Here is a 12,259-nt window from a genome sequence, read left to right as displayed (position 1 = left end):
AGTAACCCCTGTCAGGCTTCCAATTTTGGAGTTAATTGCTGTTCCTGAAACACATACCCAGACACAAAATACCTGCAGCAGCACACATCACAGAACGACCACTGTCATGGCTATCCTAATGGCACAATTAGGCTGTATTACAGTCACACCTAATTTAAGTACTCCAAACTACCTCTGTTGTCTGTTGGTATGACTCTGTAGCCTGCTTCCTAATAGAGAGGGTAACACCCCATTTAGAAAGTGTATGTAACAGCAACACATGCAGAGAACACACAAACATGAAAGTCCAATGAAAGAAAGGATTATAAGCCCTCGGCTCCATTGCATGACTAAAAATCTAAGAAATATCAGTTATGAACTAATTAACAGAACTTGTTTCTCTCTTGCACTACTTTCTGGAACTTGGCTAAGTTAAATGAATGGGTAGTACAGAAATCAGCTCTTAGTCTCCCATTTCTAACAAGTTCCTCAAACTTGCTGGTTTTAGATAACACTTTTATCATGCAACAGTCTAAGCCAGCATACAATTAAAGAGAAAGAAACAGATTGTTAAAATAGCACTTCTTCAATTATCCAGTATTTACATCACCAAATTACTTTTATTGGCCAAGTGAAATATCACAGAGCTTTTATATTCAGAAAAAGTGCTTCAGAAGTATTCTTGGTTTTGTGTTTGACTGTTGTAACACACTAGCCTGCCTTGAGTTTAGCACAGAGGAATTAATGCATAGGAAAAGAAAACAGAACTTCCTCAAAACATTAGCTTACAACTGTGTATCAAAGGTACCAGCTGAAAATGTTGTAAAAAGTGTATTACTAGTGTGGGGGGGAGAGGGTATGTGTTTTGTCTTTTTTTAAAAGGTATCACATAAAAGTAGCATTATTTCAGACTAATTTTTACATCACTTTCCCCTCCCTAATTTAATGACTGGGTTACATGACAAAATCCACCTGTCTAGATCGTGTTTTATATGGACTAAACCAACAGTATTAATTTCAATATACCTATCCCTTGCTTTGGGAACAATGTTGCTCAAATACCTTCGCAGGGACTTTTACTACAAAAGTAGCTTTTATTCTCTGCTTCTATTCAGGTCTCCACATACTACTGCCTCTTTCAAAACTGATGGGGAGGGGTTAATTTTCTTCTTTACAACTTCCTGTTTTGTAACATCCTTCCTTTCCTACTCATACCTGTGTGCCCATTCTGAATGCAAATACAAGACACTTGCAATACTCATGTTAGGTTAGTATCATTTATTACATACAAGGATAAATGCAGCCAAAGTTTATTTTCTATAGTTATTTCTAGGAGTTATGCAAACCTGCTGACTAAAAATTTATTTTGCTAGTAAATGCTTCAAGGAACACAACACTATGTAAACCACATTTCTGACAATGGCTTAATGCACACAACTCCTCACATGTGTGCGTACACACGGGGGGGAGGGGAAATCACACTCCCAAAACTTGATATTCTCCAGTATTGAAACTATGTCTCTTTATGCTTTCTTCATCTGGCCTCTTCTGCCTTTTTCTGTGCCAGCAACAGCCCTCTTGATGACACATTTGTTAGCTACCTTTACAGCCACCTTTGCACCTTCCTTCACAGAACATCTCCAACACAAGAATGCTCTTCTCGAAGAGAATCAATAAGGCTGCTGCCCTTGACAAAACCTGCTCCTTCCAACACAGGCACAAGAAGAGACAAGTCAAGTGCTCTACATGCTTATTCGTTTACCTTACCTGTTAATTTACAAGAACATGAATCTCTGATGAATATATACAGGCACCATAGAATTAAACATTAATAGTACTGAAGGGACAAAAAGCCACCTAGTTTTAAAAAAAATAAACTGATGAAACACATCTACACCTCATTACTTTGTTCTTTATAACCCCTTTCTTACTACCTTTCAGCTGTCACTTTAGATTTGTCACGCACTGTGACCACAAACATGGCTTTTCTGTGTCTGTTCTGTGCATTTTGTGAGGTAATGTAATAAATATTTAACAAAGAGTTTATATTACCATGCCAATTAAGCTCACAACTGATTTAAAGCCAAAGCCACTGCTAGATACGAGACTTGAGAGGCACAGCAACAGACCTCCACAGAACACATAGATTAGGCAAACCTGACTGTATGCAGTTCACATTTCAGTAAAATACATCAAGTAGTTAATTTCAAACTACTTAAGTAAAACATCAGAGCCAGAAAGTGCCTACATGGGTCTCAAAAAGAAACTAAAAGAAAACAGCCACCAAAATCCCAAAGCCCTCACAACTGCCTCCAGTTCTAGATCTTCTTTGTACTTAAGCAGACTGAAATTCTAGTTACACATCTAAACAATGTATGTATACACCTGTCAGTCATCCATACCTTCTATGTGTTTATTTGTATTAGAGCAAGCATAAAAAGCAACTAAGGCAGAATACGCTCGAGCTAACACCTTTATTCCCTTAAGGCATTTGTGTGTAATCACTTGAAAAAATAGAAATAATTACAAGGGAAACAAATCAATCTAACCCAGAACATTGTGTGCACCTAAGGACTCAATTACATACCTTGAAAACATACAATCACTTATTTAGGAACATCCAAGAGGTCAGATGTTTTCTATTAATTCATTTATGCAAATCTGTTTGAGTAAGTTGCTTTTGGTTTGGGTTTTGTTCTTTTGTGTTTTTTACCAAAAAAAAAAGTAAATCCAATTAAACATAAGAGTAATTTTTATGCAGTAACTTCCATATAAAGAGTATGCACATATAAATGACAACACATCTAGAATAAAATCTCCTATAAACATACAAAATACATAGTTTTCTGTATGTGCTTTATCAGGCCTCAAAACTACTTTTCTCCTCCCTTTCATTTCCCACAGAAAATAAGAAAAAAATAGAAAATATCAATTTTCTTCTACTAGGCAGAGTGATTAAGCTGATTAGCTTCCTATCTCAGGAATTAACTTGAAGAAATGCTTACACATTAGCAGGAAACAAGCGAAAGTTCAACTGATAAAAACAGTTACCCAGATCGGAATCAAAACCGTGAAGTTGTGAAATTCCAGCAAGTTTAAGAAAAGAACACAGCATGCTTTGACCTTTGAAAACATACTAAATCCGTAAAAAATGGGCAAGTTTGACATGAAACTTAAACCACATGAAAGGTTACAGCCTTTCAATAACGATCCTGGGGCAGTATTTCAGAAAGGCTCCCACTCCCATTTTACTAAGGTTTCAGACTGAGGCCAACAAAACTAGGCCACAGACAAGATGCAGGATCGGAAGCCAGATTTCCCATGGTTTTACCCCAACTGTGACTCAAGTTTAAACAGTGGTTTTGAAACCAGCTCTCTCTCTGTGGCCACAGGCAAGTCTTAACCACTTTGCCTCAATTCCCTTACCTGCAGAATAAAAATAATTATACTTATCTGCCACACAGGAATCTCGTACAACATCGTCTGGCAAGTGCACATATGTTTAAACTGTGGACAAGCCTACGTAATTTTGAGCATCTGCACAAACTGAAACTGAGAGTGACAACAACTCAGCTGAAGCAGCCAGCAAAGGCCCAACAACAACAACAAAATCCTAGGGGCAAAACACCGTTCGCGTGGTGGGTGCTTTTTCAAGTCCTGCTTCCTAACCAGCTGGCCCGCTAGCGCCTGCACACCCCATTCACTGACTCGGGACATGGCTCTCAGAGGAAGCCAGCGCTGTTCCACATCTGGCCGGAGCGATCGGCGAAGGGGTCGCGGCTCCAGCCCCCCGCGGCAAGCACTGTACAGCCGGTGTTTCAGCTCTGCGCTCACAACTCTCGTGTCCCTTCCCTGCCACCACCAAGGCGCCCGCAGCCCCTGCCCACGGGGATCCGCGGCAACACCAAATCGGCTCGGGGGGGCAAAGCTCACTCGGCCCCTGCCCGGGCACCGATCGGGCCCGGAGCAGCGAGCACTGCTCGGTGAGGCCACGCTGCGGAAGCGGCCCCGGCGGCCCAGCCAGGCAACCTGCCCTGCCCCCCGCCACCATGGAGGCCCCGAGCCGGGATCCCTCCTCCTCCCTCCTACCTCTCCCCCGGGAACCGCCTCGGGTGGGAAGATGGCGGCTCCGGCCGCCTCCCCGGTGAGAGGGGGGTGGCGGAACGGGTGGGGTGTCTCTCCCCGTCTAGCCCCGCCATTCCCCCTCACAGAGGAAGATGAAGGTGGAAAGGTGGAGGAGAGGCCCAAGCGGGCGCCGCTGTCGGGAGGGCGCGGGCCCCGGGAGGCCCCTCACACTCACCTGTCACCAGCAGCAGCCGCCGCCCTCGGGACGGGCCTCGACGGGAAGCAGACAGCCGGGCACGGGGGGGGAAGTATCCGCTGGTGCCGGGGCCTCTCGCTCCTGCCGGACTTTCCGCTAGCGCCGGGGCCTCTCGCTGCGCTGCCGCCGCCGCCGCCGGGGCCTCGCCGCCGCCGGATGCCAGGAGGAGGAGAGCGGAGAGGGGGGCGGGGGCCGGGAGGAGGAGCGGGCGGCGGCAGCAGAGCGGGGAGGGGGGGTCGCGGAGGAGGAGGAGGCGGCGGCGGCGGCTCCGGGGCCCGAAACGTCTCCGAGCCGAGACTCAACCACCCGCTCGCATGAGAGACCCACTTCCGGCTCCCGGCGGAAGTCCCTCCTCCGCCGGCGGGAGAGGATTGGTCAGCGACGCCGCGCCGAACGACGCGCTCGGCCGGCACCAGCTGCCGCGGATTGGCCGAGCGGAGGCCCGCGCGCGGCTTGACGCGCGGCCACACGTGACGCACGTGACGTCACCCTCCCTGAATGAGCGCGCGGAGGCCGCCCGACGCCGCCCGCCTACCCTGAGGCGTTTTACCGCCTCGCGCTAGCCCCGGGGCCGCCGGCTGGGCTGGGTGGGGCGGGTCGCGCGCCTGCCTCAGGCCGGCCCCCTACCCCCCGGCCTGTCGCGCCTGTCGCAGCTCCTATCGCAGCTCCTATCGCGTCTGTCGCTTCCCCGGTGACGGCTGCGGGCGCCGTGCGGTTCCCCGGCAGTCCTGACAGATCTCCCCTGCGGGAGCGCGGCCCGCGAAGGGACAGTACCGGCCCTGTGAGCCCGCCCTTCGGGCAGGCAGCGCGCCTGGCCCGTGCTCGCCATCACCGCGGCCACGAGTCTGGGAAAGCTGTCGGGACTTTGCGTTGACACGGGGCGCGTTGTCGCTTGTGAAGCGCTGTCACAACAGCAGTGGGAGGATCCAGATGCCTGTCCAAAATTGCATATCCTACCACGGAATATTCTAGTTCTGAATATAGCAGCGTCTGTGGAGTGAGACTGAGTAGCTGCGGCTTCAAAAGGCAGCGATAAACATAAATGGGTTTTATGAGAAGAGCATTTCATGGAAGAGCCTTCTGTTTCAGGTGGGAGATCATTGTGTTAGTAGCGCTCTTCTAACTTACCAGCCTCTTTACTGAGCACTAAAGTATATCATCAGTTATCTGAAACTGGGGAATTCCAAGAAATTCAAGAGTTCTTTTGTTTGAGCAAGGAACAGACAACTCTTGTCTAACAGTTCTAGTTATTTATTATAAATCATAATTTGTTTTTAACTACAGTTAATGAGGCAAATGGAAAACATGCGGCTTCTTCTAAGGACTTAAAAAGCCACAAACGAACAAAAAACACTAGAAAGAATCGTCTTTCAGGATTACTCCCAGTCCTCAGCTTGCCTTTTACCTCAAACGTGGCAAAGCTACATCACCTTACAATATAATTACCTGTACTACGCATTGCTGCCCATCTTTGCATCTCAGAAATCAATCCAGATGGGGCCTTCTGACCCTGTTTTTAATCCTTACTGATGAAGAATCGTAGTTCTGCCTCCTAGAAATCCCCATGGAGACAATACTGCAGTTAACTTAGGAGACCTAAAACACACCCAGGTTTCCTTTGGAATGTTTTTTGAGGTTACTGTATTGTTCCAAATCCCTAGGTAACAGAGGAAATAAAGTATGCCATAGTACCTGAAATGAAATTAGGGCTCATCTGACGTGAAGCTTTACCATTCATCCGAGGGAAGTGTGCCTCAGGAAGTAAGTGCTACAAACACAGGTGGTGGTGTTTTTTTCCCTAGTAAGTTGTTTCGGAACTGTTACGAGGAAGAAATGCTGAGCAAAGGAAGATGGCTAGCATAGACCCTGATGAGGAAAAGGAATAAAACTTAGCTTTGAGCATAGGGATTTTATTCTTTGATGCTTTTCAGCAGACTACAGTTCTCTTCTTAGAATGAAGAAGAAACATCTAATTTTAAACTGGCAAACATCATGAGTCCCATTATATCCTTGTTTTAGAGGAGCCTCAAATTTCCTGATACCCTTTAGACATACAGTCTTCACCTCTTCCTGAAGCCATACTCCCATGCAACACTTGGACAGAAAACCAAATCCATCAGACTAATAACACTGCACTGTATCATTCCCTCTGCTGTCTCAGGGTTTATGACTGCAGAGCTCATCTTCTCCCTTTCTGTAACTGAAGGAGTGTGTGAGAGAGAAAATGACTGATTCCCATTAAAGATCAGCACATGGAAACAGCCTCGTGGTAGGAGAGAGTTTTCTTTAATGGATAGAGTTTGTTGTTTTGGATTTTTTCCCCAAAGCAGCTTATCTGTGTTATTAAAGGAAAAGAATACCTTTAGACTAAATTTTTTAAAAGTCCAATGTTATAAAGTTGTTACCTATTGATAAACATGTCAATATGTATCTATGATTCTATGATTTTTATTTCCTATTGTTAACTTTTGTTGTGGTTAACAGTGAAAATAATGCACTTTTTCCATAAAGTAGTGGGAATTTTCTACTTGCTTGGGCCACTTCTAATTCTCTTTTGAGGGTGGGGGATATAGAACTTAATCAGTGAATGCTTCCAATTCTTAAAGGCATGCTGCTGAGATCAAAGAGATTTGACAATTTTCCTTGGTACGCTGCTAGCTGAGGAATGTGTGCACAGATATGAGTAAAATATTACAAATCAGCAATGGATGCTGTGTGGTAATACAAACTACTCCTGTTTCTTCTACAGCTCAAACTCAGCAGTCTGCAGAGAGAATGAATCTCTGAAGGAACAATGTGTGTGAACAACAGGATTGTGAGTCCACAAACAGCAGGCAAGATGAGACTAAGATGTAGTTGGTTCTTTCTTGATCTGTGGTCAAACAGATGTAGAAGGGATTCTGTAAGTTACTTCTCAGTATATTAGTGATTTATAAGTTGGGTTTTTTTTTCTTCAATTGGGAGTCCTAGTTCAGCAACAAAGAATGAGGTATTTGGTAAACTTAAGAAGGTAACTCCTTACAAAAAGGAACTGCAAAAAATACAGTATTCCTGGAAGCTAAACCTAGAATTGAGCAGTCAGAAACTCAGACCCTTAGAAGTCACTAAACACATTGCAATGCTTGGACTTTACAGTCTTTATGATTTCCTTTAAGTATAATGCAAAGGATAATATTTCCTTCCCCAAAAGAGCATAGAGAACAATTCATTAAAGTTTGTGAAGCACTTGGGTGACATAATAAAAATTCCACTGAAACAGGACTAGATTGTTCCTTCCAGCCTTGTTCCTTCAGCAGGTTAGTCAGATTTCTTTAAGACATAGGGACCATTTTAAAATAAAGTTGTGGCATGAGTGCCCACCCTTGTAAAATCTTGGTTTTCATTAATATGGGGTAAAAAAGTCTAAGCTGAAGATGGTACCGTGAATATTAAAACCATTGTTAACTGCAGCTGATTACAAACTTTGAGGAGATGGTTTAACAGTAATAATTACTGTTAATTGGGCATAATCACAACTCTGGAAATAACCATTCTATTTCATGCACTTTACACTATCATCAAACAGACAAAATAACTGTTACAGCTGAAACCAAAACACTAGTATAGAGGCCTTACTTTGTCTGTATGGAGCAGGTCTGTAGCAGAGCCAGGACTTGAAAACAGATCTCTCACATTCTGGGTTTGTACAATATGCTGTCTTCGATTTAGTTATTGTTTGTCTGTGACAATATTTGTTTCTGTAGCATGAACCCATTTTTAAAATCTAACTAGACCTTAATGGGAATCATATAATTTATGTAAATTTTGTGGCTGAATAAGAATTTTCCAAAGGGAGCTGAAACCAACTCAATGTAACCACTGTGTGAAATATAAATGTATTTATGCCCAGTTAACAGGTAGCAAACTAAGGTATGAAGATGTTTGAGCTCAGTGTTGTAACTGTGCAGAAGTTGTGTATGCTCTGATAAAGTACTATAATTTTTTATTTCTGTCCTCTTGAGCCCTATGCTAAGATTCAGTGTGGAATATACATATGCATATATTTAATTCCCCAAGCTTCCCATTTCAAACATGAGTATCTTTGATTGTATTTCCTGCTGTTATTCTCATAGATTGTAAAAAGATTTTCTGTTTCCAATTTTTGCTTTTGTATGCATTTTTGATTCTCTCATTCTCAAATATGTTGGAGATCTGTGAGGAAAATTGCATGGAAGTTTTCAGGCTACTAGATGAGTGATTTGCAAAGATAGCAATATCAAATGTTTCTAGTTGTACATAGATGTGCATAGATTGTGTAAGGCACAATAGTGAGCCGGGTTGAAAAGATGAAAGATAATAACAAATATTTAAGATTTGAAACATAAGCAAATAGCCTCTATAGAAATATGTGTGGCACCTTTTTTTCCAATTATTCAAGAAAAATGTAGTCTTTGACTGAAATCAACATTTTATTTGGCCATTAGTCAATTTATCATCAGATAGGCTTTGTAATGGCCTGTCTGTCACAGCAGATTATGATGTACGAAAAGACCAAATGTAGAATTCAGGAAGTGTCTCTTTTTTTAAGTTTATTCAGGCCAAATGAAACATTCATTACAAAAAATGTGGTTCTAAAACAACACTTTTCCCTGAATCTAGCATTAGTCATATCACTAAATATTATGCAGTGCTATTAACATAGAACACAATTTAAATCACAGAGCTCTCCTAAATTTTCTATTTACTTGGAGAAGCTGCTTTAACCCTGCATCAAATATCTGTCTGTGACACAGAACTGCAGATGGTTCTAAAGACAATCAGAAGTGTATTTGTTCAGTTATAGCAATAGTGAAGATCCTTTAGCTCTTATTCATGGGTGTGTATTCCTTGGTGGATAAAGCAACGCATCTGGAAATGGTAAAGCTTAGTAATGAAGAGTTAGCAGATTCTCTGCTTGCTTGAATGTTCATTTGAGCTTGGAAACTGTATTGCTGCTTGGCTATAGAGCTACTCCATTCTCATCGTATAAATGGCTGTGCAGTGTTGAAGGACAGGGAGATTGGAGTCCTCACCTTATCTTTTACAGAAATGGATGTTTTCAGATGGTAGATGTGTCATTAATCTGTGATGGGTGGGTGTCCTACTTATGCATGTATTTACACACAAGTGTCTGAATTAGTACAGGGGAGAAGGAGATTTTTATTTTTTTCCCTATCAAATTGAGCTGTGGATGGATTATGAGGCTGGGATAGTGTGATTTGTGTAATAGAGCTGTACAGGTTGGACTTCAAGAGATTGTACTCGCAGCGTGATGACAAGTGCAGCCTGGTTCGTGACCAGAAAGGCAAGACTGTATTGACAGAGGAAGGGAAGAAGTACGTTGCCCTTTGCCCTTCAGAGTCATGATTTCATGTGTAACTTGCATGGTGCAACTGATGTTCCTTCGGCTAGGCACCTTTGGGTTTCCCCTTCGTCTCCATCTCCATCAAATACCTACAACAGTGGGATGCTGAGGGTGTAAATTTACTCTTAACACCATAGAAGAAGACTGCTGCAGGCTGCTATGTCATATGTGTATTGGATACAAGACAGGTCATCTATAATGATGTGGCTAAAAGTTTGATTTATAATAAAGAGCACTTGATGGAGACTGTGGTAAATATACAAGAAATTCAGACACAGATTAGTATTTCAAATGCCATGAACCAGTGACTATTCCAAGTTTAAAAATTACTTTGAAATACTGTGGTCTAGTTGTAGGGTCTGAGAGATGCTTTAGTGTCAGCATGCTGGATAGTCCTTTACATCAGGAGCTTGTTCCTAGGGGCATAGTGAGTTGCAGTAATCCCTTTAACACTAGTCCTTTCTAGGGTCATTGCATCACTGGATAGAAAGGAGTGTATCCAAAACACCCTTTCAGTGCTGGTGATTTCCAGCTGCTGTCACAGTCCTTTGAGACCAGTAGTAGCTGGTGTAGTTGGGAAGGGACTACCCAGACCATGCCAAGAAGAGTTGGCTCCAGGCAACTGTGCTTCACTCGTCTTCAGATGCACTCAAACTGCTCAGTCCAAGCAAGAAGAGGATGTATCCTTTCTGAAAGTACTGGGTGTACAGTGTCTGACACTTCATTTCAGCCCAAGTTGGTTGTTCCTGGCCTTGTTTTTTTTTTCACAACTTCAAGAAATGATCCACTCTACTGCTTATAATTAATTATATCCAACAAAAGGGATTCTTCTGAGAGCTTTACACCTTATGGCTGGATTATGAGGTGACATCTTTCTTAGTGATACAAAGTACTTGAGATAGAAGAGGTGATTATGGAGGATAGCAGGAAAGGTGGCAGGTGAACCCAATTTGTTGTATTCATCAGTCATGACTTGAAGCATTTTTGGTTTATTTCATTTCACACATCCTTTTGAATTATAGGCTTATTGCTCCTGAAGCTGCAGAGCTGAAGGTGATTATTAGATAAGTCAAAAAAAAGTGTCATTCTTCACATGCTGAAATGTCTAAAAGCTAATTCTGTTGTAGATCACCTGTACTCTGCTATGTAAATAAGAACAGATAATGGCAATTTATGCATCACAAAAATTAATCACATGAAAGCAGGGTCTGTAGTCAGTAGGAATCAATAACATCCAGTCCTAAAAATCTACAGATCATGCATGAATACTTTTAATTAATTATATTAAATAATTTTACCATAAATTTTAACCTGCACTTGCACATGTATTTTGAGATAGATTTTTTTTTTTTTTTTTTTTGTCCAGAAATGCTCACTAGTCTCTGCTTGGTCTCTGATAAACCAGCTCCAAGTTCCCTATAATCATCCTAAGGAGAGTAGGGGAAAGGAGGGTCAAAGCAGAGCTGGTTGTCTCTGAGCTCCTTCTTAAGAGGATCTCTACGTTTGTCACCAGGGTGGAGGGGCAGAGTGGCTTTATGTCTTGCACTTGGCTAGCTTTACTTGTAAATACTTCTAAATTGCCGTACATCATAGTTACTTAGGGTTAATCTATTTAAAAGAAACCTCTGCTGCTTGATCTTCAGATATTTTATATCCATAATTTATAGATACAGTATACCATATACACACTCTAACTGGGTTCTCTGACTTGTGCTCTGCAAAAGCAAGCAGGCCTTCAGATAAAGAAGCAATGATTCCAGAAGAAAAGACCATTAACTGTTGAAACTTTGTAAAGTCATGTCTGATTGTTCTTCACACCTCTTCCCCCTCAGTCGGAGATGATGACTCTCTGGAGACCTGTAAAAAAAATCACTTCATGCTGCTGAATATGAGAAATTGTCAAGATGATTTACTCAATACAGTCTTATGACCTCTCTTCCCTGTTGCAGAGCCCTTTTCCATGACCTGGAGATTCATTTCTGGTTTTCAGCCTCAGAAAGATTCCAGTAAGAGGGAAGGTTTCCACACCAGTTGTTTTCTAATGCTCAGAAAGATCAGTTAAATCTTACTTGAGAAGTCACAATGCTTTCTTCTCAGTTTAAGCTTCAGGTGGTGTTCCTGGCATCTGAAACATGTTCCTAACCAAAGGTCCTTGATCCTCAGGATATTTTTCAGAGGAAGTGTTTACCGATATAAATTGCTGTTGCTCTCATAAAAATTTCTGACTCATCTGTTTCCCCATCTACATCAGGGAAGTTGAAGATCGGCTCAAGCTTCTGGCTGCTCCAAGACTCAGAGAACTCTTGCTAAAGTAACCATCTCTAAGGAGGCAGGGGGTTAGTTTATTCTCTTGTCTTCGACACCAACTCCAGCAGCACCGACACCAACTCCATTAAATCATCCACAGGTTGAGCAGGGCCAAGCACTTGGTGGTAATGGATTAACTTCGGAGCTGAAGCTACACTGATGCCCAGTAATAAGCCCCGACTTCCAACTGCCACATCAGAAGGAGAAAGGTCGTGTTTAGTATTTGGCAATGCTGTGTAAATGTCTTGGATATCACAGGCCAAGCTGGC

At 42.6% G+C, this 12,259-nt stretch overlaps 1 protein-coding gene and 1 long non-coding RNA gene across 3 annotated transcripts in view; one reads left to right on the top strand and one right to left on the bottom strand.

The window, feature by feature from the left end:
* LARP4B (La ribonucleoprotein 4B) overlaps positions 1 to 4,687 on the bottom strand; it is a 55,061-nt gene extending 50,374 nt beyond the window's left edge. The window contains exon 1 of the mRNA XM_057416443.1: positions 4,280 to 4,687. The gene's annotated coding sequence lies outside the window, so the exon portion shown is untranslated. The remainder of the gene's footprint in view (positions 1 to 4,279) is intronic.
* A 421-nt stretch (positions 4,688 to 5,108) lies between these two features.
* The window catches only part of LOC130603030 (uncharacterized), a 41,229-nt gene continuing 34,078 nt past the window's right edge, over positions 5,109 to 12,259 (top strand). For both annotated transcript variants that reach the window (XR_008973049.1, XR_008973048.1), the window contains exons 1-2: positions 5,109 to 5,389; positions 7,050 to 7,202. This is a non-coding gene — a long non-coding RNA (uncharacterized LOC130603030). The remainder of the gene's footprint in view (positions 5,390 to 7,049; positions 7,203 to 12,259) is intronic.

This window comes from Pezoporus wallicus, unplaced genomic scaffold (assembly GCF_028554395.1).
Source record: "Pezoporus wallicus isolate ANWC-B61680 ecotype Strahan unplaced genomic scaffold, APGP_CSIRO_Pwel_v1 contig_3847, whole genome shotgun sequence".
NCBI classification, from domain to species: Eukaryota; Metazoa; Chordata; class Aves; order Psittaciformes; family Psittacidae; genus Pezoporus; species Pezoporus wallicus.
This window is presented reverse-complemented; position numbering and strand designations above follow the sequence as displayed.